The sequence below is a fragment of the Manis javanica genome, chromosome 7 (genome assembly GCF_040802235.1).
Source record: "Manis javanica isolate MJ-LG chromosome 7, MJ_LKY, whole genome shotgun sequence".
NCBI lineage: Eukaryota > Metazoa > Chordata > Mammalia > Pholidota > Manidae > Manis > Manis javanica.
Window position 1 is genome coordinate 131,907,155 of NC_133162.1, and position 26,816 is coordinate 131,933,970.

General features: G+C 39.1%; 1 protein-coding gene across 1 annotated transcript in view; it reads right to left on the reverse strand.

Moving 5' to 3' along the window:
- SCN9A (sodium voltage-gated channel alpha subunit 9) overlaps nt 1-16,434 on the reverse strand; it is a 144,148-nt gene extending 127,714 nt beyond the window's left edge. The window contains exon 1 of the mRNA XM_073241600.1: nt 16,180-16,434. The gene's annotated coding sequence lies outside the window, so the exon portion shown is untranslated. The remainder of the gene's footprint in view (nt 1-16,179) is intronic.
- Nucleotides 16,435-26,816: the final 10,382 nt, after the last annotated feature.

Consider the following 26,816-nt stretch of genomic DNA (forward strand, 5'->3'; position numbering starts at 1 on the left):
TCCAGGTGGATGGTTCTGCGTCTACCTTCGCCTCTTCTCATTTCTCAGTGTTGGATCATGTACCTCTTCACATCTTCTCTTTAAGCTTTTTTGCATTTGGAATTTTGCATAGTGAAATTTTGTTAATTCAGAAGACTATTCTAAATAAGGTGAATAATAATATATATTTGTAAACATGTTATGGTTTGTGAAACACTTTTACATGCATCATTCATTCATTCAAATTCAGTCCAAACATATTTTTGAGAACCTATTGTTCAATTATTATCCTAAACTTCTAAGCAGTTAGTAACTCCAAGAACGAACACTTGTAAGTTGAATAACTGGGCCAAAACCACAAGTTTATGATACTCATTTTTTTCCCCTAAGTAGCATTCTTTTATTTGTATTCGAAGAATAAATACAGCCACAAAACTCAAAAATGTGTCCAATGAAAAGTAATTCTTCCTCTCTCCCTTGTTTCCTGACACCCAGATTATTACTCTAGAAGGAACCACTTGCAGCAATACCTTGTGTATCCATCTACATGTTCTTATAAACACATACACCTATTAACTTATCTTTTCACACAAATAATACCCTACATACATACTGCTTTACATCTTGCATTTGTCATTTTAAAATATAACCTGGAAATATTTCCATATTAGTATGTATAGAGACACCACCTCTTTACAACAGCTTCATAAATTCCTATTGCACAGAAGTGCCAAAATCATTTAGCCATTCCACCCTGCATCCCAAAGGTGCAATGACTCAGACAGAGCTTCAGAACATGGAATTACATTTGACAGACAAGTGCCTGAGAATAGAACTGATGGGTCATAATCGTACCTGCGCTTTTAATTTGGAAAGAATAACATTGCCATATTACTTTCCATGGTTTCTGCTAATTCATACCCCCCACACACCTTCAACACAGAGTTTCATAAATTTTTTTTTTTTTTTTGCCACTTTAAGTGGTAAATAACTTCAAATTGTTTTAGTTCTCATTTTCTCTTCTGAGTAAGTTGAGGGAACTTTTCAGTAGAAACCATTTGGGCTTCCTTTTCGGTGAACTCTTTGCACATAGCCTTTTGTCTATTTCTATAATGGGCTATTGGTCTGTTGTTATCAATTTAGGAATTCTTAATATATTAATGAAATTAGTCCCTTTCTATCATATAAGATGCAAATATTTTTATCTGTTTGCTGTTTTTACTTTCTTTTATAGAGATTTTTGCCCTTCAAAGCATTTATCTTTTTATTAAATTGAATTCACAATCCTTTCTCTAATGGCTGCTGTGTTTACGTTACCTTAGGGGGAAAAAAATTATATTTAAGATTTTCATAAAGTTCTACATGGTTTCTCCTAGTAACATTCTTTCTTCTTTAAGTTTTATATCTTATATTTTAAATATTTGATTCATATGAAAAGTATTTTAGATGAAATTGTGAGGTAGCAATCTGAACTTATCTTTATCCACATGGCTGTCCAGTTGTCTCTATGATACCTACTAACTAATATTTCCTCCCACCTTTTTGAGATGCCTCTTTCTAATTCTCACATACAATTATCTATTTCTGGACATTATATTTTCTTACACTGTACTATGTATTGTACCAATACCATCCATTTTAATACTCTAATAAAATGATTTAATATCTAATGGGATTAGGACTATCATATTAATCTTTCTTCTGTATATTGTTCTAGCTAACTAGACTTAGGTTACTAATTTCAAAGAATGGAAATCCTATTTTTATTTTCATTGGGATTGCAATAAATGTATGTTTTTATATATACATAGATATTTTTATATAACTTAAATTATGTTAGCTTAAAAAGATTGCCATCTGTATATGCTGTAAGTTCTTTTCAATACCTTCTTTTAGACATATATACAAAGTACACCATTATAAGAAAAATACATTGAGCTGTCTACCCACTTTAAAGTCTCTAATGTTAAGTATGGCATCTGTAAGTTAAACAATCAATAAATACATAAGCAATCATTTTAATTAAGCACTTTACTGACTGCTGAAATCGTACCATTGCATTCTTCATATTCAGCACTATGATAATCATATTAACAAATTCTTAAAATGATTATTATTTCTTAGCAGTGCATAATTTGGGATGACAACCCTAGTCTAATCACTTCAGTAGAGTTGTTCAGTATTCCATGTCTCAAAATCACTCAAACATGCCATCTTTATAATTCTCATATGTAAATATATCTATTCTGCACATTATATTTTCTTGGCACTATATCTTTATGGTATTTTGTAGTATTTGAACAATTGATATGCAAAAAAACTTAAGGTGTGTATGTGATAATTTTATATTAACAGAAGCAGATGGATAGTTAGGGCTTTATTTCTATACTCTGAGGAGGAAATTATTAAAATATTGTGATTTGGGTCATTAATAACACCATGTGATGATTATTTATATTGTACTTTTAGAAGTTGTCTCTATACATGAGCTTATAAAATATAGTATTTCTCAAATGTATAAAAAATTAAAGTTTATAACCTTAAGAAGTATATTACTTGGGGGAAAAATAAGATTATTGTCAATGATTGCTGGCGTATCTAGACTTTTTAATAGAAAAATTCATGTGGTCCCATCTATACATGATGCATGAAGAAAACACAGAAAATATTTCTTAGCTCACATTATATCACCTCTATTAGTCAGAGTTAATTCTTTATTAAGAGCACAAATCAGCACAGACCTAGAAAACCTTGGCTGTCACTAAAGTATGGCTGTTGAACAGGTCCTACACCTTTTTTGAAAGTCTTCTAGAGCGAGTGCATTTCCATTCTTTGAATATGCATGTACCCCTCTCCCCCAAAACATCAGTATGGTTTAGGATGAAACACTTAATAGCCTTGGTGCCAGGCAGACTTGGGTCTCAATTCCCTGATTGTAACATGTAAGTAGCTCTGTGGCATTATGTAAATTCCTCATAAAAAGCAGAGAAAATATGTCCTTTGCATGGTTATTAGGTAGAAGAGAAAGAGTTCCCATGCCTACCACAGTGCCTCAGATAAATAAATAGTAATATTATCATTTTTCCCTCTATACTGCAATTTAAAAATGATAAATCACGGGTTATTCAATAATAGCAAAACCTCATTAAGTCTAAAATGGAGAGTATTTGTCACTTAGATTTTGTTTAATTTTCCTAACATGCTTATGGCTTTAATCTAAAACCTAGGTCTGCAGTAAAATCAGAAGACAGCAAAGCAGAGTAGTTAAGTTTGTGACTCCAAAGAGAGAATCTGGGTTCAAATGCTCTCTCTACTGCTTACTAGCTTGTGTCCTCAGGCAACTTATTAACTTCTCTGAAGTTTGAAATGATCACAGAACAGGGCTGAAAATGATTACCCTAGAAGGTCATTTTAAGGGGGAAAAAAATGAGACGCTGCATTCTAATCAGCACATTTTCTAGTTCACTTTAAATGCGCAAAAAATTCTAACTATTACTATTGATGATTTTTGTCATAACTTTTCTTATAAACTGACTTTGCATACCTGATGTCCTAAAGAAAGAATACATTTGGTGACTTCATAATAGATAAAATGTTGTACTGTATATACAGAACCTTTTCTTGCTAAGGATCTATTAATTTAGGATATTTTAAAGTTTGGAACAGAGCTATGGCCATTGCAAAACCAAAACTACATGCTTCCTACCAACAGATAGTGATATGTGCCACAAAGGAATTTAGTCCCTGCCAACCTAAGGCTCATCAGACCGTGTAGTCTATGCAGAATGTGGGCACTGTTTCTAAGTGGTGATGAAAATGATTAAATCCATCAGGCATGTTAAATGCAAACATACTGAGAGTGTTGAAATATTTAATAAACAAAGGAACTCAGGTTTGATGGAAACCAAAGCAGAAATAATAAAATAACTGAAAGTATGTGGAAATAAGGAGTGTGGCAAGTGCATAAAAGATTAAACATATGACAATAGGAATGACTCCTTAGGACTGAGCAAGATACTGCTGAAGGTTAGAAATGCTAAGCCAAAGCAATAGCCAGAAAGATACAAAGAAACATAATTTAAAAACCAAAAAGGGAAAATGTTCTAGCACTGGTCACAGTATTTTTCCTCATTAGTAGTGGAGGCTCCAGAACTTAAAACTAAAGCAAGAAAAGGCCAGATATTTCTTCAAGAAAGTAAAATCCCACCAGAGTGGCAGCTGCTGATGAAATACTCCTAGCAGTATCAGAATAAGTGAGTTAAGTACCATGCATGCCAATGGCTTCTTTGGAATATTTGTGGATGTTATCAAGAAAAGTAGTCATCTACGTAAAAGATATTTGTTGTAGACATTCTTCTAGAATGTATATCGACAGGGGAAGGAAGTTTTATGGTTCTAAAGAAATAGCATATTGAGTGGAAATTCATCTAGTTCTCCAGAATCAATCACATGAACCTATAAACAAGCCTTTTGCAAACTAGAAATCAACAGAGAAAGTCCTGTGTTTCATACTTCTGTACGACCCCTTGGACCTAGAGGCTATACTTCACGGCAAGGTATTTAGTAGCCCTGACTTAATCTGAGAATATGATAAACCCATATAATATTGCTAAAAAATCTATTCTTTTGAGGTTGACATTTTTAAATTACTGAGAAGATCAAGGATATGGCCATTTTCAAAAAGGGGTGAATTTTAAATGTATGGTAGTATTTCTTACTTTCTACCATTTTGAGACAAGATTCTCAGAATCTCATAATGGATGTAAACCAGGCTTAGAAGAGTGGAGACAATTCCAGGTTAGAGAGTGGTCACAGAGCAACAAGTAAATGGGGAGAAAATGATTCCCATCCTTCTTCAAAGCATACTGCAGTAGATACCTGACTAGAAGACTTGGATTCTGAGATACGGCGCGTGCTCAGGCAAAAAGGGCACAAAAATTCAATGGCAAAAGGGCTTAACTTTTATTTACAGGCTGTATGTCTTTTAGCTATTGTTCTCATTAATGAGCTGAATTGTTTATAAACCAAAAAGAGTTCACAGGTCATATTTTCATGACAACATGAACAGTACTCAGTAGAAACTTGAGTTTCTACAAATAGTCACCAGTTTTCATTTGCTGGTAGCTGCCCCAGAGGAAAAGGTGCTGCCTGTGAACTTCACCTCCACGAGGACTGTCTGATGGAACAAGAACTCTGTGGTGCCAACTCCAACCTTCAAGTTTCAGTCTCAGTAACAAACTCTTCTAAAAATAATTCTAACAAAATTGAAAAATTAGTGTCTTCACTAAGAATTAAGAGAAAAGGGAAAGCAGATCTTTAACTTGTTTTATTAAAATGCATCTAAGATCTAAATAGAAGTCACTGATTTACTAAACACTTAAGAACAAGAGAGTCTTTCTTTTTCATTCATATATCCATTTATTTACTACAGTATTACCGAATACACACTTGGTGTAAAACATTGTGTTGAGGTGGGAGAGGATTATAACTGTAGCAACTCTACTTAATTAAATCATCTAATATGTAGAAACAAAATATAAATAGTTCCTGAATCTGTTAACTTGTTAGCAAAGGATCAGAATCCCTATACTACATAGGAAGTGATCAAACCCAAACACTTTTCAGTAATACGGTTGGTCAAGAAGATAAATGAACTCAATCAGAGTAAGAGAATATAAATACATTATATTCTTTCCACATCAGGAATCTCCTTAACTTAGTAGCATACTCTTCCAACAATTTAAGAATTTTTTAATCCTGCTATATAAGAAAAAAAAAATGTGATGGGGTCATTGAAAGGCAAGGTAAATATTCAGAGTAAGGAATGTTTGAACTAAAATCCAGACCTCTAGGAGCAGTGGGTGAAGGGAAGTTGGAGAGTCTTAGACTCTATAATGTCTACAGGAAATGAAAAAAATAATCACCAATGGATCACAGACTGAAACGTAAGAGGTAAAACCACAATAAGGAAACATGTCCTTTAGGTACTGGATTTGGCAATGGTTTCTTGCATGTGGCAACAAAAAAAAAAAGAAAAAAAATAGATAAATTGGATTTCATCAAAAGCAAAAGCTTTTATTTATCAAAGAACTATCAGAAAGTGAAAAGGCAACCCAGAGAATGGATAATATATATACACATGAGATATATGTATATCTGATAAAGAGTTAATATCCACAATGTATGGACAAAAATAACCCTATTTAAAAACAGGTAAAGGATTTGAAGAGACATGTCTTCAAAGGAGATATACAAATAGTCAGTATGCACATGAAAAGATACTCGAGTTCACTAATCATTAGGGAAATGCAAATCAAAGCCACAATGAGATACCACATCACATCCAATGAGGGCTATTATTAAAAAAGGAAAGGAAAAAGAGGGCTATTATTTTAAAAAGAGAGAGAGAAAGTAAATGTTAGTGAGGGTGTGGAGAAATTGGAATATTTGTGCACTGCTGGTGGTAATGTAAAATAGTGCAGCTTCTGTGGGAAAGACTATGGTAGTTCTTCAAAAAATTAAACAGAATTATCCTATGATCCAGCAATTCTCCTTGTGGGTTATATACCCAAAAGAATCAAAAGTGGGATTCAATCAGATATTTGTATATCAATGTTCACTGCAGCATTATTCCTAGTAACCAAAAGGTAGAAAAAACCCAAAGATTCAAAATCTGATGAATAGATATACAAAGTACACTACAGACATACAATGAAATATATACAGCCCTAAAAAGGAAGTGAATTCTGATACATGGCACAACAGTTATGAACTTTAAAAATATTATGCTTGGTGAAATAAGTCACACAGAAAAGTAAAAATATTGTATGATTCCACTTATATAAGGTACCTAGAGAAGTCAAATTCTTAGAGAAACAAAGTAGAATAGGGTTATCAGGGCCTTGAGGGGGCAGTGAGGAGTTGTTATTTAATGAGTGCAGAGTTTCAGTAAGGAATGATAAAAAAGTTCTGGGGTTGGAGAGTGGTGATGGTTGCACAAAAATGTGAATGTACTTAATGCCCTTGAATTGTATATTTAATAAGGTTAAGTAACAAATCTTATGTTATATATATTTTACCAACAAAAAAATAAAAAAATATATATATATTTTTTGATTCACAAAAAGTTCCTGAAAACTTTTTTTGGAAGGGAGACTCAGAAGGAAACCAAAATCATAGCAGTTAGCAAGCAGCGCATCAGCTTTGACGGGAAACAAGTGTTCTTTCTTGGCATCTATTTTGCTGGGCAGTACTCCATCACAGCTATGCAGTATTGCTATTTCATGAGAAATAGTTGGACATTAGATATAAAAATCAATCAAAATGTGCAAAATATTGCTGTATTCTCACCATGTTTTAGTTTCCAGAATTTAAGTATTTACAGATACTTTCGATTCTAACCTCTGTCCTATTAACCCTTTTTCCCTCAAATGGTACTAAGGGCTTCCAAGAAGCTAATCCATTGCAGATGGGAAGAGAATATAAAACATTTACATACAAATCACACAAAAACGTGACAATAAGATAGTTTGGGGAAATTAGGAGTTTCTTGAACATTTATTTGGACTGTGTGGTGCCCATGTCCAGAATGGGATCCACTTTTTAAAAAAAGAAAAGCACTCTTCCTCCCCTTGCAAAGTTTGTCCCACACCAGTCACTGTAGCTTCGGCTCATCATGCAGACCTCTAGGCAGACTTGGTAATCTTTTCCAAATTAAGAAAAGGCCTTTATCTTTTTCTACTTCCTACCTTGCTCTCTGTGCTTCAGCCACACTGACCTCCTTGCAGTTCCAAAAACACAACAAATACGCCTTCGGGATGTCGCACCTGCTGCTCAATGTGACGGACAGATGTTCCTACCAGTTAGTACCCCTCTTACTTCCTCACCTCCTCAGGTCTCTGTTCAGGTATTACCTCTAAAAGGCTTCCGAACCTCCCTCATTAAACAATGTCTCCTTCCCTCAATTCCCTCTTCCCTGCTGTGTTCCTTCACTGCCTGTAATACAAAGACAGGTAGTGGTAGTACCTGTCTCAAAACTAGCAAGAAACCATACTTTGTTCACTGCTGTTATCTCCAATAGTGCCTCAGGAGAGAGTTAACGAATACTTGCTGAAGGGTGGGAGTAAATAAAGGAAGAGAGGGGAGGTAGGAAGGAATTGCTGTTAAGTTTCAGAGTACGTGTGATTGCTGAGAACAGTGCCGCTGAGAGGTCTAGGAGCTGACCTGGAGCAACTCAGCACCCCTTTCCTGCCACCTTGGGATCTCTGCCTGCTTCTCCTCCCCAGAAACCTCAAACAGCACTGATACCAACTTGGATGGCAAATTCTGACCTACACAATTTAAAGGCCAACCAGACAGGGCTTAAGTGATTGACCACCAGCTCACAGCAAATCAGCTGGAAATTCTAGATCTAACATTTTTTGTAAGAGATCAGAGAGATGACTGTTTCATCAGGACCTAGTAATATTAAAAGCTAGGTTTGAGAAGCCTGTATTACTAAATCCTTGTTAACTTATTCCTCCTATATTCTTAGAGAGTCGGTTTTAGTAAAAATTAGCTGTTTTTAATACAAGTTGAGCACAAGGTTGTGCAATAATGTGATTATTCAGCAAACATGCATTAAGAATGAGTGCATGTAAGGTACCAACCACACAGGGAGGCCAATATGAGCAAACTGTGGTGTCCACCCTTAAAACCTTAACAATCTACTGGACAGTCCACAATCGTTAGAACAGACTGACACATCACAGAACCCAGGGGGCCAATGTCCCGTGTTTTTCTATCCCAAAGTACAGAATTTAAGTAAGCAATAGATATTAAAAGACAATCATTGGCATTAGAAAATTATTTTAAGAATAATGTAAAATAAATTTTCCAAAATGTTTTAAAACCCTGGAGAGTAAATACCTTGAATCATTGATGTTTAAGAAACACTTTAATGGACAAAGATCTTTACTCTTTGTGACAGTAAATACTATGACTTGGTAACATTTGAGCATATCAACTTGTGGTATTAAAAGTACTGTACTCTTCTAAATAAGAATGACTTTATTCTTAATTTCTAGGATATAAGAACTTTAGGTGAGCGCTGTCTTCTTGCCTTACCCTGCACAAGGTTGCTTTGCTCTCTCTACTTCATCTTCTAATACCCAGAATCTCCTATGTGCAATTCCATTCCGTTTCTTCACTCCATCACTCACAGCTGAATGAACGTCACCCTAGACACTTCACACACATATCCCTTTTAATGACACTACACCTCTTGTCTATCTTGGGCAAGTCCCTTTTCGTGTTTTGGCTCCTTCATAATAAAACAAACTATCTATTCTAACCATGGCCAAATCAAGCCACAGGAGCACAAGGACACCCCTAGAACGAGGAAACAAAGTCCCTCAACCTCTAAAACAACCTCAATGATACTTTAATGTATAGATACATTTCACGATGGCATGTCTTACAACTTCCAACTAAATCTCAATTTCAGTTTGACACAGATACACTCCCCAAGAATCAGTATTCAAGATGAACATTTAAACGATCTTCAGTCTCTCTGTTTCTTGTTCTCTAGTATTGTAATTACAGTTTGCTATGTGTTTAATTGCAAAGGTAGATTATTTCAGCTCCATTATGGGTTAAAAGGCTTTTGTGGAATCCTGGGTAATATAACCACACAGTATATCTGTGTGGAATATGTACAAGCATATTCTTGGAATAAATAAGATCTTCTTTCCTTTCAAAAGAATGTGTGTGCTATTCAGGTTTAGCCACCAATGTGAGTCTTTGGGAAGGTCCGGTAGCTTCTGAGACTTAGTGGTCTCATGACAAAGGGCCGTTGTAGGGATTTAGAAGGAGCATTTACAGATTCCTTAAGGTACTCCTGGGCAAGCTGAGACCTCTGTATTTGAGGCTGTTAAATTAATGCTGTTGTAAGTATAATTGACAAGATGTAAGTGGTACTGTCTATATTTTCCCTTATGGCAGTGTACCTCTTATATATTCATTTTCTGTCTGCATGGTACTGCCCTGACCCACCTCAGGCAACCCATAATCTATTATGATTTTTGTTTGTAACCAAGGAAGAATTGTGGATTGCTAAAAAAAATATATATAAAAATGATTCAATTATAACCCTTATACTGATGATTTGCTTTACAAGATTCTGATTTCTGTTAATGTATCACCAATGAAATAAAGTAAGCGAATGGACATACTGGCAAACGTTTCCCTCAGGCTCGGACATCTTATTCGCTGATTTTAGAATTCAGAGTTATATTCCCGATGATTGCTCTCACACATAAGTGAGAATTTTTATGATAAGCTGTTTTTAAAAACGTCCCATTTAAGTAGACGTTACTTGTAAGGCACACTAATGGGACATCTGGCTGGTCACCTCTACTGAACTGCTCTCCATTAATGAAGAATTCTGGTAGATCAAGATCAAAAACATCAAGAAAATATAATTGGAGAATTAACAAATTTTTGATTTGTAAACACCTCTCCCGTGTTTTCCTACTAGATTTTTAGATACTTCACATAAACTACTTGTAATAGTCTGTAACTAACAACTTTATCAACAGAGGGTTATAAAGATTTCAAAATGGAATGGTCCTGCGTCAAAGTATTAACTATAAATATCCTTAAGAATAGAGTAGAGGAAACTGAATCATTAGTTTTTGATGAAATAGGATTAAAAATCAACAATGAACTTTAGATGCTGTACTGCTTGTACTCAAAATATAATCAGAATATATTTTTATTGTAATAGCTACCAGTAATGAATACCTCCTTATCATGGATGAGACACTAAAATGGCTTTTTGACTGTATATGTTTTAACTTCATTTATACAGAAACTATTAGAAGTAGACACTGCCAGCTTTACAAGCAATGAAGTTGGCTTTGAGAAGTTAAATTATTTGACTAAGACCACATGTTGAGCAAGAGCCAGAAAAACACTTTTTCACTACTCTAATATGAATACAAATTTATTCCACTGTGCTTTTACCCCTTTATAAAAATATTTTACAAAGATTCTGAAATAGAGTAGGAATGCAATATGAATTTCCAAAAGAGCTTCACTGCTTAACCATTCCACCAACATTCATTCCTGAAGGTGTGCCAGCTGATCTCATAGGAGTGTAAGAACCTTGTTCCCAGCTGACCCCTGTGGATGGCATTTTCCTTTTCCAAACCTGAACTGCTGTAAGCTAAGTTTGTCCAAGGTAACAAGAACATGTATTATGTTAAGGGAGGAAAAATCATCACTTAAACTTTGTACTATTTGATGCCATGAAAGGATTATCTATTAAGTTTGTTCCCATAATATTTTGTTTGATAGAATGTTAACTTTATATCATCATTGAAAGAAAGTAAAAGCACAATTTACCTATAAAATATTCCATTAGTCCTATTCAAAACATATATACAGTTAATAAATTAACCTTACCCTAAACCCTAAATGAAGTGCTGTCCATTGGACTTGAAAGAGTAATCATTTAGCTGAATTTCAATCAATATATAAGGTGACATTTCATTTTCCTATAACATTTCGTTCACATTCCTGTTTTATTTTTCTGTACAGATTTGAATATCACATTTACATTTTTTTGAATTTCCAAATTATAGGCCCTTGAGAAGAGGACCAATATTTAAATAATTACATTAGATTCTAAGCTACATAGTTTAGGAGCAACTCATTGGCAGACACTAACTCTACTGAAATCGTCCTGTTCTTAAAAAGCAATCAGATGACAAAGGACGTCTACTTTGGCATATGACAGAGAAAATTTCATTAAAACCTCTACAGAAATGCTTTCATGCTTGGGTTTTAGTGCATCGGTCTAATCTTATTAAATCTTCTTTAGAGGCTCAATTTTCCAATTATTTGTATTAATAGTGTGACCTAATAATGGAGCAAAATTTGTCTTATTGGCGTGTATATCAAATGTTCAGAACATGAGATGTAGAAGAGAAAAAAGGAAAGGAAAATAACGCATTCATTGCAGGGCAGAGATGGTAGGTTAACAACATTGCCAATGTACTTATTCCCTCTACATTTCCATGTGAACAACCATAAGTACAATTAGAGCTTTATTGTATTTCGTTAAATGATTCAGAAAGCTTTGTAAAAAATCCAAGGAGACATTTTTTTAAAAAACATGTCATCAGTAATCACTGCCTCTCAAACACTTGACACAACAAAAGGAAATCATAAAATGAACACCAAATGAAATTAAAGGAATGGTATATTTTAATAATAATAATACATGGCATTTTGGGCTCACTGTTATCCCACTTTAAAAACCCAAAAGTGTTCCATTTCCTGTATAAAAGAGGCAGTAACAGCATGTTTCCACTTAAAATACAGTTGCTATTCTAAAGAGAAAAAGAAGAAAGAACTCTTTCTCAGTGGGGCTAAAAGGACATCAAGTAATTCAATTCCATATACAATGTCAATTTGAATCCGTCTGTGGCAGATGATGTTCACTGGCACTGTTCAAGGCATTCCCTCCTCCTTCCCTCTTTACCGTGGTCTGCGGTTTCCTCACCACCCGACTTCATTCTACCTGTGGCTGCGGAGAGCTGATGGTTTTCCCTGTTGCCTAAGGCCATTTCCTTCCAGCCATACACAGGGAAGAGTACATAAACCTTCAGTGAGGAAACTTCATTTTGCAGGAGGGCAAGATAACAAAACTATGCTCTCATTTTACAAAAGTAGTCTAGCCATGTTCTGTGACTGCCCCCATAAATCTTTATATGAAAAGTATTGGTATACAATCTTATTATACCCATTTTATTATGACATTCCTTGAAGAAGGAAGCTGTAATAAATACCTCTGGGTAAGAATAAATTAGCTAATCTGTGACATAAAAAGGAGAGCCATCTCCTTTTTAGTACAGAGACTGACCCCAACACATTACAACCACCACAACATACCACTGTTGTAACCAATTCAAAAGAATCCCTCATGACAATTCATGAACTAGTTTAGTCCTTCAAGAAGAAACATGATTGCCAAATTTTTTACCAAAACACAGAACAGAACAAAACAAAAAACAGCAGTGTGGCTGGTCACTTGCTACATAAGAAATGTCCTTAATCAAAGCTGATCGAGTAACTGAAAATGTTGATAGCAGGACTTCTTGTTTGTCTCACACTTTTAAGTACAGTCTCAAAAAAATAATGGGGAGACTCATTGCCACGTAAAGTGTGTGTGTGTGTGCATCTGCACACACGCACATGAATTCTAGCATAAATACGGTGCTATCACTAACCAGCATTCATTTTGAAGCACTCCATCTTCCCCCCCCAACAGTATTGATGGCATCTTCGCTCGCTGAGCTTTCCTTGGTGAACACTTTGAATCTGTGAGACAATTTGCCCGGAGCCTGATGTAAAACCACCCTGCCTCACGGGGGCGCCAGATATAAGGCTCAGCTTCATTTGACCATACTTTCATCAACTCAGCTCACCCAAGTGTCTGTACTTATTACAAAACAATACTTTAAATGTAGTGATTACTGAATGAACCTCAAATTCTTGGTAAAAATTTATAGATTTAAACCCAATAAGGTCATCACTGTAGACTGGGAGTCACTTACACTAATGTCATGTTGGCTTATGCACTCCAATTTTTCTTTAAAATATATTTCAATCCAGTTGTGATCACTGCATTCCTAAGAGTACATTATAATCTACTTATCTTTGAACACATTATTGCCTACACTGCTGAGAGATGGGAATACATCTCAGAATGTTTTAATTCTGCCTTGTCAAAATCATAGTGCCAGGGTGTAAACATACCAGATGCGCAACAAATAAAAAAGGAACTGAGCCATAAAATGCATAAATTTACTGGGTTTATGTGCTCTGTGATGAAATAAGTCTTACTTTTGTACTTTATTATTTACATCAACATCTAAGAACCTCCCCCACTACTTCATGCCAGGCACTGTTCTGGAAGCTGAGTCAACAACAAAGACTGGGTCTGCTTCTTTGGAGCATTCTCCATGCAAATCCACAAGCTGCCTGCATGCTGTCATAAGCACTATGAAGGAAATGAGCAAGGGACCAAAAGAGAGACTAAGAGATGACGACCTACTTTGGACAGACAAGGTGATCCAGAATGATCTCTGAGGAAAAGACCTTTGAGCTATGACTTAAAACTTGAGAAAGAGCTAGCCATTCAGAGTGGGACAATGCAGGCATCCAGAAAGCCGGGACTATTTTAAAATGCCTTAGGGAGCAAAACTCCCCCAATGTGTTCCAGGTACTGAAGGATGGATGTTGCTGGAGGATACAAACGAAGAGGAGATGAGTTCTGTGGGATCGTGGAGAAGCGCCAGACCAGAGGGGGCTGTGTGCTAATGCAGGGAATTTGTTGTGGATAGGTTCTGTGTTTCTGCATTTATTCCTCTTTTTCTCTGCAATCATAAGCCCAAGAAAAAGAACACTTTTTCCTTGCGTGGGTTGTCTTACCGAGTAAGGTGAAGAGGATCCCACTGATACCACCTCTGAATTTACTTTGTCTTTGCTGCTGAACTCACCCCAGCAACAGGTAGCAAAAACACAGAAGCACTGCCACAAGAGGGCTCCCATTATTATCTCTGGGTCCTTGGAGACACTTGGAGGCACAAAGATGCTCTTGGCAGAGAGCCAGGCCTGACTCATCTTTCTTCTGTAGAAGCACCAGGTACCCTTTATAAGCCCTGCACCACAGGAATCATGGCATGTCGTACAGCCAGCCTCTTTCACTGTGTCCCATGACTGCACAATTGTTCACTTCTAAAAGGGAACCTCCAATAGTCAGGCATTTTAAACATCTAAAAAATACAAAAACTTATCTTGAGCGAAACTATGGTCAGTTGCCAAGATACAGGGCAAATGCCATATTTTGTCTAGCATTCTGTCTAGCAATAAGCCATTTTAACAATGATAATCCCATACACATACATAAGAGTAGTTTTCAAATCATGAGTAATTTCTTTAAAAATCCTACTTGAGTTTCTAAAAGTGAATTCTAGTTTAAATGTTTAAAAGCAATGGAATAAGAATTTGAAGACTTTTCAATAAAATGGACTATTTAAGAATTATACTTGGGTTGCAGACATAGAAACAGGTTTCACTGATGTGAGATGTGATGTGAGAGCAAAATCATGAAAATATCTTTTAAATTACCAAAAGTAAGAAAGAAAAAAATAAACAACGTCTGTTTTCCTGCCCACAGGGGAGGAGAAATAGAAAAGAACATTCATTGTGTTTCTGAAAAAAATTAAATCCCCAATATTGACACACAGAAATTGAAAATCCATCGTTTTAAAAGCTTGTGTTGACTTGGTCATTATTTTATTGAAGCAAGTTCTTCAGAAACACCCCTAAGCTTCTTTCACAAAAAACTGCTCTTTGCTTCATAGGAGATACGAATTACTAGAAAGGCTGCAACTGTTAAAGAAAAAAAAACACTGAAACTATAAAATGCTTGCTATAATCACAAAAATTGGCATTACAGTTTCTAGTTTGGTAATCTTGCTTTGATGTTTTCATTGTCTTTAACACAAATAACGAAAAATACCCTTTTCCTTTCTTTTCTAAAAGTCAATGACGGTTTCAAGTGAAGTCGATAAAAAGTTTAACTGATTTGGCAGCTTATCGGAATTTCACGATCACACGCATACCGCGTTGAGAAGCGAGACTGAGCAGCGTGGTGGACCCGCGTGTTTGGGTGCTCGGAAGGGGTGCGGCGCTGTCTCGCTGTGCCCACAGGTGTTACCTGCACGCTCCCCTCTGCTGCTGGGAAATTCAACACATGCTTTCAAATGCTCCTCAAGAATACGACTAGCCCCTGGCACCGAAACCCAGCGGACAGCTCTGCTAGCTGGGCAGAAGGAAATAATCGCGCACCGTCAGGTACAGCTGCCTTTCCGCGCTGGCGGAACCTGCGGGCAGGCGCGCACGGCCCCCCTCCGCGCAGGGGCCGCCTGGCCGCGGCACGGCTGGAGCTGCCCCTGCAGCGCCTGCAGCACCAGCGGCGGGCACTTGCCGCCCACCCTCTCCCCCTCTCATCTCCGGGCGGCGGTGACCGCGGGCGGCCCGGCCCGACGGGTGGGAACTCGGGCGCAGGTGGGTGTGGCGGCCGGGTGAGCCCGCGAGACGACGGCCCCCTGCCCGCCGCGCCGGCCGAGTAAGGGGAAAGGCACTCACCTGCGGCCCTGCCCGCCGGCCAGGCCCACCCAGGGCACGCGCAGGATCCGGCCCCGGGAGGGCGCGGGCTCCGGGGCCCCTCCTCGCCCCCGGCCTCTCGCCCCGGTGTCGTCGCCGCCGCCTCGCCCTCGCTCCTGGGGCGCCTGGGGCTCGGCGGGCGCTGCCACTGGCGGCCGCGGGCACGAGCCGGCGGGGTCGGTGGCGGAGAGGCGCGGCCGGGCGGCGAGGGCGAGGGCCCGCACGGAGACTGCGCCCCTGCTCCCTGCGCGCCCCGGCCGCGGCCGCCCCGCCCTCGCCGGCCGCCGGGGCCGCGCCCCCGCCCCTCCTCGCCCCGCCCCGCCCCTCCTCGCCCCGCCCCTGCCTCTCCCGGGCGGCGCAGGGCGGGGACCCCGCGGGGGCGCGGCGGTAGCGGTGCTGCGGATCCCCGCGGGGCGCTGGCGGGGCGCAAGGGAGTGGGGCGCCCGCGCATCCAGGGCTCCCCCGGGGTGTGTGTGCGTGTGCGAGTGTGTGTGTGAGTGTGTGTGTGTGTGTGTGTGCGTGTGTCCTGCAGCCAGAGACCCCCACCGCCCCTTCTTCTCCTCCTGCTCCGCAGACCCCGCTGGCGTTTCCGAGCAGTCACCTGGCGCGGGTTGCTGGGGGGCCGGGCAGAGCTCCGGGAAGAGGCGGTGGGGACCCAGGCAGGGCCGGGCTCCGCGCTCCCGGGGCTCTGGGCTCCGAGGATCCCGGACTGGGAATCGGTTCCCTCCCTGGGGCTTTCCGCGCGGAGATCGGTCTCCAGGCTGCGATTTTTCATCTTTCTAATAGACTGATCAGGTTGTCGCGTCTTCCAGGCGGGGAAAGAGTGCCTTTCCTGTCGGAGGGGGCGTGAGGAGTCCGCGGACGCCGTGGGGGGAGGGAGAGGTGGGTGGTGGCTGCGCTCCCGGACCTCGGGACCCTTCACCTTGGACACACCGTCAGTCCCGGGAGATTCGAGTTTCGGATCTGGGAAAGAGCGACTGTGAAAAGAAAAGAAATCTGTATAAACCCTTTCGTGGTGTGTGTGTGTGTGTGTGTGTGTGTGTGTCTGTGTGTGTGTGTGTGTGTGTGTGTGTGTGTGTGTGTGTGTTTTCTACAGCAGCCTTCTGGAAGAAAGAGTAAAAAAAACAAGGTTGAATTACGTTTTTCTCAAAGAGAATCAAGAAATTTCCACCAAGGGGGAGAAAAACCCAAAGGCTTACCTTGGGCAGGGTGGGTTTCTGAATTCAGGGTGTCAAAGAGGGGACATGGCTTTGCAGGATAAACAGGAGTGATGCGCATTTGCAGCTCTATGCTACTTGCTGCCCCACCTTTTCTGTTGTGGAAGGAATACTTGGTGGGATACACGCAGGATTTTAAACCCCAGGCTTGCCCTGGGTTTCGGACCTTACATTCCTGGCTTGTAGGTTATGGCAGTGAGGGAAGGAAACTTTGGGTTTCTGAAGCTGTCCATTGAAGGGCGAACTTGGTCACTTGGGGACAATTCTCAACGCGTCTTCATGGCCAGATCACCTTTTCTTTCTCCGTTGGTTGCAGACCTAGGAGAGTTCAAAAGTGCTAGACTGACAGCCCTTTTGTTCAGATGCAATCCATGCCACATTCTATTCTTGCCACCTTCAAGTCCCCCTTCAACTGACTTGTCTGATGCACAGTCACAGAGCCGTAAAACGAGCCCAGTCAACCCTTTCTCTTAAAGTCTGATCTCTTTGTATCAGGGAATAATCCACATGATATTCAGAATAATTAGAACCCACAGGATTTATAATGCACGCTCTGTTTCCCCTTAAGAAGATAAATTAGAACACGAAGACCCCATCTGATTAAGACAACAAAAGAAAAAATTATCAGTACCTCCAAAAAAATTATAAAATTCATTAATATGAATTAACACAGATTTGATCAGCAAATTTCAAAGTACTGAAAGTTTTAGAGAAACAAGAATAAACCAAAGGACTATGTGACAAAACACGGAGTGAGTTTGTGGGATTTATTATTCCTAGAGATGATGCAGAATGAAGACAAAAATGGATCCAAGATGAACTGGAAAGTGATAGCACCATACGGAATTATTACATGAAGTTAGGGACACCTTTGGTAGTTAACGTCATACAGCACTCCCCAGAAAACTTCACTTGAAATAGCGACAGGTGACTGGGGACAGGTGATCTATTGATTTCATGAAGTTAGCCATTTTTTAAAGTAGACAATTTTTTAATAGTGGATACTTTTCACCTCTGTGGTAAGAAAAGGATTTGGTCTGTTCTTCCCCTCCTACTAAGAAAATAATAAATAATATACACTATGCTTTGCTAATAAGTATATATATATATATATATATATTATACATATTCCACCATAAGAGCCACATTACTCTCAATAGGTTCTTGATAGGGGTCTTCAAATAGAAAACCTCCTTGGTCTTTCTGAAGGAATCCCTAGTAGGATTTTGCCAATGAGCTCATTAGCAAAGTATGGTAAACATTGTTCATTATTTTCCCAATTCTCTTTCATCTCCTGTTTATTTGCCCCCCACCTATTTGTTTTATATACCATTCTTCTCCCAAGCATTTTGTAATCTCACTTTTAGTTTTTGCTGCCTGTTTTATTGCTCTTCCAGCATCTCTAGGATTTTTGTCTTCGTTTAAATCCAGAAGATTATCTGAATCCCGTATTGAAAATAATACTAAACTATACTAAACACCCCTGAGAGTTCACAAAACCGTAAGCGATGGTGTCACATACAGACAGATAAGTAGATAGTGCTGTTGAGAAGGTTCATGGGCAGGCTTGAAATGCAACAGGCAGAGAAGATGCCTGGTCGAACTAGCCAATAACCAATAAATTCCTAAGACTATTCGCAAATGATCTTCTATAATTGGGGCAGAAAAAATGTAGACATGTTTATATGTTGAAATTAACTAATATTATATTTCAAAACCAGAATGGAAATAAAGAATTTTATTTTACTTGGTGATACCATGGAAATTGCCAATCCAATTTTTAAAATTATAAATGTTTCTGGAGAAGTGATATAGACTAGTATGAAGGCAAGTTCAATGATACAGTATTGGCAGGGTTTATTTTTTCTCATCATATAAGATTAGAAATCTACATTTATCTTCACATATGTGCTATATGGCAATGTTCTAATTTGCCGGAAAAAAAACTAGACAAGGTTACACAGTATATGAAGCATTTGTTTTTAGACACTGGGCAGTGTGGTGCACAAGTCTGGGGGCCCTGAGAGAAGGGAAATAAACAAAGGTGAGTGCTATAACCATCCCACTACAGGAAGTCCACGTCCAGGCTGTAGCACTGGAAGGGCCAAACCCAAAGAGAGTCCCACAGTCTCCCTGAGTGGAGGAGATAGAAATTAGAGTTTGAGAGGCTGAGGCAGCTAGCATTTGTAGGATGGAGTACCAGAGAGAAGGGAACTGCATAGGGAAATGCAGAGCAGTGCCATCAAGGGTTTGGTTGGTATCTAACCGCAATTGCATGAGAACAAAAATACCTAAGGACAGAGAAAGTACTAATGGAAAGCAGCAGGTCAAAACTCCTTGGACCTCACCCCAGGCTAGAAAGAACTTGTATTCCCCCATCCAAAGTGAAAAGACCTTGTCACACAAGAGATATTGGGCAGAGTCCTTAGACAGGTATTGTCTTAATTAGTGGAGCTAAATTAACTTTAGATTAACAATGCATTTACCCTAATGAAGCTTAAAATCAAGATTTAAAAGGACCCAACCAGTTTCGATTTGCCTAAATACTGGCCAAAATAAACTCCAACACTTTCTAGAAGACGTAGTAACACAACATTATCACTGACTGGCACCAAATTTAAGTAATTACCAGGCAGGCAAAGAAGATAGAAAATATAATCCGCAGCCAATAGACAAGCCAGTCCGCAGGAAAAAACCCTGAAATGGCAAAGATGATGAGATTAACAGATGAGTACATCAGATTTCAGACTGTAAGTGTACTCCATGTGCTCAAGACAGTAGAGAAAAATCTGATTATAGTAAGGTGAGAAATAGAAGATACAAAAGTAACAAAATAGAGCTTCTGGATATGAAAAATAGAATATCAGAAATGAAAATTCATTGTATATACACACACAATTCTCACTCGGGAGACTAAGGCATACATATGCATAGCAAAACAAAAATGAATGACCCCTGTAATCCCAAACGTCATATACAACCTGTTGTGTAATAAAATGAAATTTTGTGGTTCCCCGTGGTGGTCCCACAGGTGAAGGGCTGTGCCAGCTACAGAGGCCCACTGTCAGTTGGCTCAGCTTCTATAGATGCCCTGAAACCGCTCAGGCCTGTGTCATACACACAGCCCCTCACTTTTCACCCAAGACCAGAGAAAAACAGGCAGGAATGCTCGGAAGATAAACTGCTCTGATTCTTGTGTCCCCAGCAGAATCCTTCAGGAGAATAATTAGCAGTCCTTATCGCTGCTTCCTCCCATACATAGAGGGCATCCGAGTATTCACTGTCTGTTCTTTTAAGACACTGCCTGGTGTATTGATTGATAGAACCCCTCCTTGCAATCAAGCATTGTAAAAAAAAAAAAGATTTAAGATGTTCTCAAATAAAGGGGCTTTGGAGCAGTTTATCACCTGTTGGTGGGCTGCTGGTGGCCCTGGTCCTCAGTAAGACAATGAAGAAACTTTTTTTCTTAAACACAATGGTCATGTTCATTTGAGTCAACATTGTTATAAAAGGTTGACTGCTGCAATTCCAGGCTTTTATTTGCCTGTATAAATAAATATATCTTTATTATTCGAAACAATAAATTATTAAGGCAATAGTTACTATTTGTAATATTTCAGAAGGAGTTGTAATTATCCTAAACTTTGTAGTATTTTAATATATTACATTTACCTGACATAGATTTATACTATATTAAGTTTACCCTCAAGGATCAGAAATTTTCTTGCATTAAAGATATATAATACAGGTCCTGAAGATTGTTCCAAAAGAGAAATGTGAAAAGATTTCAGCAACTATCACTAGTGAAATCAAGAGGTAACTCTCCAAGTTGTTAAAGGGGAAAAGAGCTTTTTTAATCAATTAGTTCCAGTCCCTTCACTCAATTGAAATTTCCATTAGGTGTCATGAAGTGTAGCCGGAAACACAGGCATTTTTTGTGGTTGTTTTGATTGCTGTCAGAAGTAGACTGTTGACAGATTTGAATGTGTAGTCTAGGATGTAATATCTGGGTTTGGTTACAGTAGTAGACGTTAAAGCAAAGATGGGGATGGAACATTTGAAAAAGAAGAAACTATTTTAAAAAAAGAGGCAATAAGCCAACAATGGAGTCAGTTGTGCTAAACCCTATGCCAGCAAACCAGGACTTAATTCAGACCTAATTGTAGTTTCAACCTCTCCCAAGAATATAATCCTAAACTGTTAAGTCTGGAATTTCATGGTCAGCTCTAGTGAGGTGATCCACTTAATTGACCCCTTCCCTCCCCACAGAAAGATGTAATGCCCTCTTCCCTAGCTCGTGCCAATAAAAATCACCCATTTTATTCAGTGGTTTGGTGCTCCTTTCTATTTGCTAGGTGGATGCTGGCCAATTCATGCATTGTTGAATAAAGCCAATGGGATCCTTAAACTTCCTCAGTTGAATTTTTTTTTGTTTTTTTTTAACAAAACAATGGGATAAATGTTTCCAATATGTGGGTCAAAAGTTCTGAATGATTTAGAGAGACCTAAGAGAGGGGGTAAGGCTGGGCAGGTTTACAGAGGCCCAGTATTCAGAGGTTCTTTGACGCATTTGTAAGGACTTGTTTGCTCTTTATAGATCTCCACATACTAAATACTGTTTGTTTTTTAAAGTTTCCAAACTGCAACTTTTTATCATGTAAATAATCATCAGTTTATCTTTGAAATCCCAGATTTTCAATAGATCAGACTGCCAAGGTTATGGGAGTTTTCTGACTTTAAAATGTTTTTGCCTTGTTGTGCTTTAAGCAATCAGTAAATAGAATCAATTTTTTATAGCAGTGAGGAAAGATAAAAAAAAAGACATTGTATTTCTTTAAAAGAGGATGTATTTCTATAGTGATGAATAAAATATGGTAAATTTTAAATTTGAGGCCCATTTAAGCAATGTCTGAAGCTAATGTAACTCATGAGGGGTGGAGGATGAGGGGGAATCAGTACCCAGGCTGGGGCAAATTACCTTTGAAACCGAAATCAATCAAAGGGAGAAATAAAGAGGGAGAAAGCTATTTATTGCTCACAAGCAGTAGTCCACTTCAGCTTGCCTGTGTCTCTCATGACCTGACTGCAAAAAGGGTCCCCACCCAACCTCTCAGGTCCAGACATGCCCTCCTCCCTCTTGTAATCATCTGTTGATATGGAGATGGCTACTTCTCTCCACCCCTTGGAAGCACCTATTGATACAGAGATGTTCTAAGGCCAGGCAAGAGATTCTGGAAATATTTCAATTTTACCCACACATAACGACCATCTAAAAAATATAATATTATTTAACATTCAAACTGTCTTCACTACATTTCACATAATAATGCATTCTCAGAATATCACCATGTGTTTTGGAATAGTGGTGGGTAAAATTGCAATATTTCCAGAATCTCTTGCCTGGCCTTAGTGCATCCCCATATCAGTAGGTGCTTCCAATGGGTGAAGAGAAGTAGTCAATCTCCATATCAATAGGGGATTACGAGGGAGAGGGGAGTCAGGGTCTAACTGAACCAGGGATGTTGGGTGAGGTGTGGGGGCTGGAATGCTAATGACAGGGCTGTGCACAGTGCTTGGCTTGTTAAGATATAGACAAAAACTTCCAGAGGGCGTCATGGAACTACTGGACGGGGCATAGACCCTTGGAATGCTGGGGTCTGCGTAAAGCCTTTATCTTTGGAAAGTCACAAGAATAGCCCACTCCTGTTGTTCCCATGAGCCTGAAGGTATTTTTCAAAAAATGCTGTTTTTGCACAGTTTAGTTCTAGTTTAACCAAGCATGTAGCACACATAGAGCTCTGCTTTGCGTCTTGATAATAATCAACATATGAAAACCTTTGATTGTATGAAAGGTTTAAAATTGATTGCATCCTGTAACTTCTGCACTCTTCTGATCTGCACCTGTGGTATTTTTAATCTTGATGTAAGGATTTGAATGCCCACAATAAATACAAGAGTGAACAGAGGAAAAGGGTCTTTGTCTCTGAGCGTGACCCCCTCGCCTTCCCTTACTGTAGAGTAAGGTGTGGAGTAATCCTTCATCCATCTGCTCAGGGATTGCTGGCCATTCCCGACAGTGGGGTCCCTTTTTACAGCCAGGATGTGAGAGACAAGGGCAAGCAGAAGTGGACAACTGCTTGTAATCAATAAACTGTTTTCTCCCACTTTATTTCTCCCTTTGACTGATTTCAGCTTCAAAGGTAATCTGCACTGGGCTGGGAATTTATGTTCCCCCAGCGTTACAGTAATGCAGTAGGGAGAGTACAGAAGCATTCGCTGATCTGTCAGTTACGATTGTGTCTCTCCTTGGGCGTGTCTCCTAATATATGTGTATTTAAATGTCCTTCTCTGCAAATAGGAAGCTTTGTACTAAATTATGTTTAAGGTCCTTTCTTCTCTTACCTTTTAGATCTGTTTCTTTCATATGAGTATGTGCAATGTTCTAAGTCAAATCTAAACAGAATATTCTTTCGATGAAACATATCTATTGGGAATTGTTCTTTGTCAGCAACATGTATTTATATGTTCTCTGTGATGGCCATCTGGCAAGGTATTGCCAAAACATCCAGTTAATGTCTTTTGATGTGTTGAGAAATAATCAAATGAGATTAAACTGAATAGAAGCTGTAGACTTACATATGAAGTTATCTTTATTCAAATATGAAGCTCTGGATTGTGACTCTTCCTTTCAGAGGTACCCGGTACAAATTCTAGCACATTGCAAATAGTGGACGCTCTGTATGCACTATTAATCTGCATACATAAAGTTCAAAATCAGTCTCCTCCTTCCTCTTTCATTTTTGATAAATGGCTACATCTACTGCCATCTGGTGTTCAAAATAAGAACGTTTTAGAAAGTCATCTCTGGACTTAGTACAGATAACTTGAACTCCAGGTTCTTAGAGAATTTAGTACATTCTGTGCCTCAATAATGTTGTGAAAAAAAAGGAGATATCGTCTGAAAATTCAGCTGTCCACATGTACTTCTGACTCACGAACACCCCCAAAAATATGTACCTGAACCAGACCATCACTGGACTATAAACTGAGGTCCAATAAATACAATTGCTCTTCCTGAACTTTGAGGCCATCGGCCCCCATTAAGGGATGTTGTCATAAGCATCGGCCTCCTGGGAAGAAGGAAATGGATGGCAACAGGAGGCTGAAGCGACGGCCACTGGCTAATTGCAGCTTTTAATGATCCACCTTACAAGTTGTTGGAAGTCTCCCATATTGTACATAATTGGAAAATGGTCTGTATCATCAAGCTCGGTTGGCGAGGACACTGTAGTTCCCAGGAAGTAAAGACGTAATGACTCCATTTTGACTGTTCTATTTCCTCTTAATATTCTTCTATCATTCACTTTGCTTTCTATCCTTTCTTTGCAGTGATTCAGTGATTTAACTTGGTAGTCTTACTAGTATGAATTGTAGAACAAGTAATCTGCTTCCTCGATTTACAAGTAAGTTCAAAATTCCTCTATCTGAACAAAGCTAAACGAACGTGCTCAATTAGTGCAGGTACTAAAAACATCGTTCCATTTGAACAAAGAAGCGAGTCTGGGAAGGGATGCGGCATGCTGGAGTGTTGAGAAGCCTAGACTTTTAAGGCAGGTGGAGCCTGTCAACTGTGTTCATGGGAGACAGTTATTCCAACACTCTGGGCCCCAGCGCTCTCATCGAGGCAATGAGAACACCTACCTGCCTTGTATGAGTCTGAGGATCACGTGAGACCGTATCTATAAAAACATCTCAGCACAGGGCTTGGTACATGAAACACAGAGTTAATGAGCAGTGCTAAATACAGAAATCAGTGGAGCCATAGCTAAGTTTTGAGAGTGTTCATAGCATGCCAGGTACTGGCACATAATCCTATTAAATCCTCATTACCATCGAGGAGTTGGGCATTTTTATTATTCCTGCTAAATAGATAAGGATTCTGGGGCTTATCTTAAATAAATAGTTTGTGCACACATAGTCAATGATGTTAGACCACAGAAGAAAAATCAGTAACTAATGGGGGTAGAAGAGAAGAGGGAGAGACACAGAGACAGTGAGAGAGGCAGACACAGAGAGAAAAGAGAAACAATTTCCTTTAGATTATTGGAACATGAAATACTGCTTTTCATTGCAAGGGTCTGCACACGCAGCTCTCTCGGACGGTAAGGCCACCCCCATTCTTTCTCTGGTTAACTCTTTCCATCTGTCTTTTCTCAATTAAAGCCAATTCTCAGCTGCCAAGATGGGTGCAGATTCTCCTTGTCCGTGCTTTGAACTTCTCTTTGGTCAGGCTTGACACAATTGTAATTAATTGTCTACTTATTTTTCAGCCTGTCAACCCAAAGCTCTATGAAAAAGGGGGACATATCTTCTTTATTGCTATACTTTAATGCTAATGTATGCCCCATCAAGAGAAGCTCCATCATTAAATGAATGAATGAAAGAATAAAGAATGAGAAGCAGATTCGGGAAAGCTGGGCTCTGGCGATGATATTCCATCGAGCAGCATGTGCAGATACGGAGGTGAGGGCATTAAAACAGCTGGGCTCTGGGCTCTGCTGGCTGAATTGTACACACGAGGCAGGGAGAGAATGAAAATGAGGCTGAGAGGTAAGCAAAAATAAATCATGGAGGGACTTGTATGACAGGCCAAGGAGCTTAGCCTTTATCTTGTCAGCTACTTTGCCATCATCTTATGAGCACTTTGATTCATGAGCTTTCTTCTGCACAGCACGATAGAGAATTGGGGGCAGAATTCATAGTCCAGTTCTAATGAGTCCCAGGCAATCTCTGACATGGCTACTTGCCTATGAAATTTACTCTTCATTTAATTATATCTTTCCTTCCTTTACTTTTTTTTTAGCTTCATTTCCTCCTTTCTTTGCTTTTAAAACCAAATCACAGCTTACTGCCCTATATGATGGGGGCCCCTGCCTATCTCTGCCACTTCCTCTTACAGACTCTCCCAGTCACTCACCACACTCAAGCTTGCACATCGTCTTTCAGGCCTCAGAACCCACCAAATTTGTTCTGAGCCCCATTCTTTTCCTAGGGCTGCCCTAACAAAGTACTGCAAACTGGTTGCCTTAAAACAACAGAAATTGATTCTCCCATAGTTCTGGAGGCCAGAAGTCTGAAATCAAGGTCGTGGGCAGGGGTGATTCCTTCTGGAGGCTTTTGAGGAAGGATCTTATTGCTCTGTGCCATTGTCTTGGCACCTGGTGGCTGTGGACAATCCTCGGCCAGATTCAAGGGTGAAGAAATAATCTCATCTCACACTTTAGTGAGATAAACTATGACACCATAGTAAAGGGAATGGATACGGGGAAGAGTGAAGAATTGGGACCATAAAAAAACCTGTAACATAAATATTTTTAAATGTTACCTTAACTCCATTCTAGA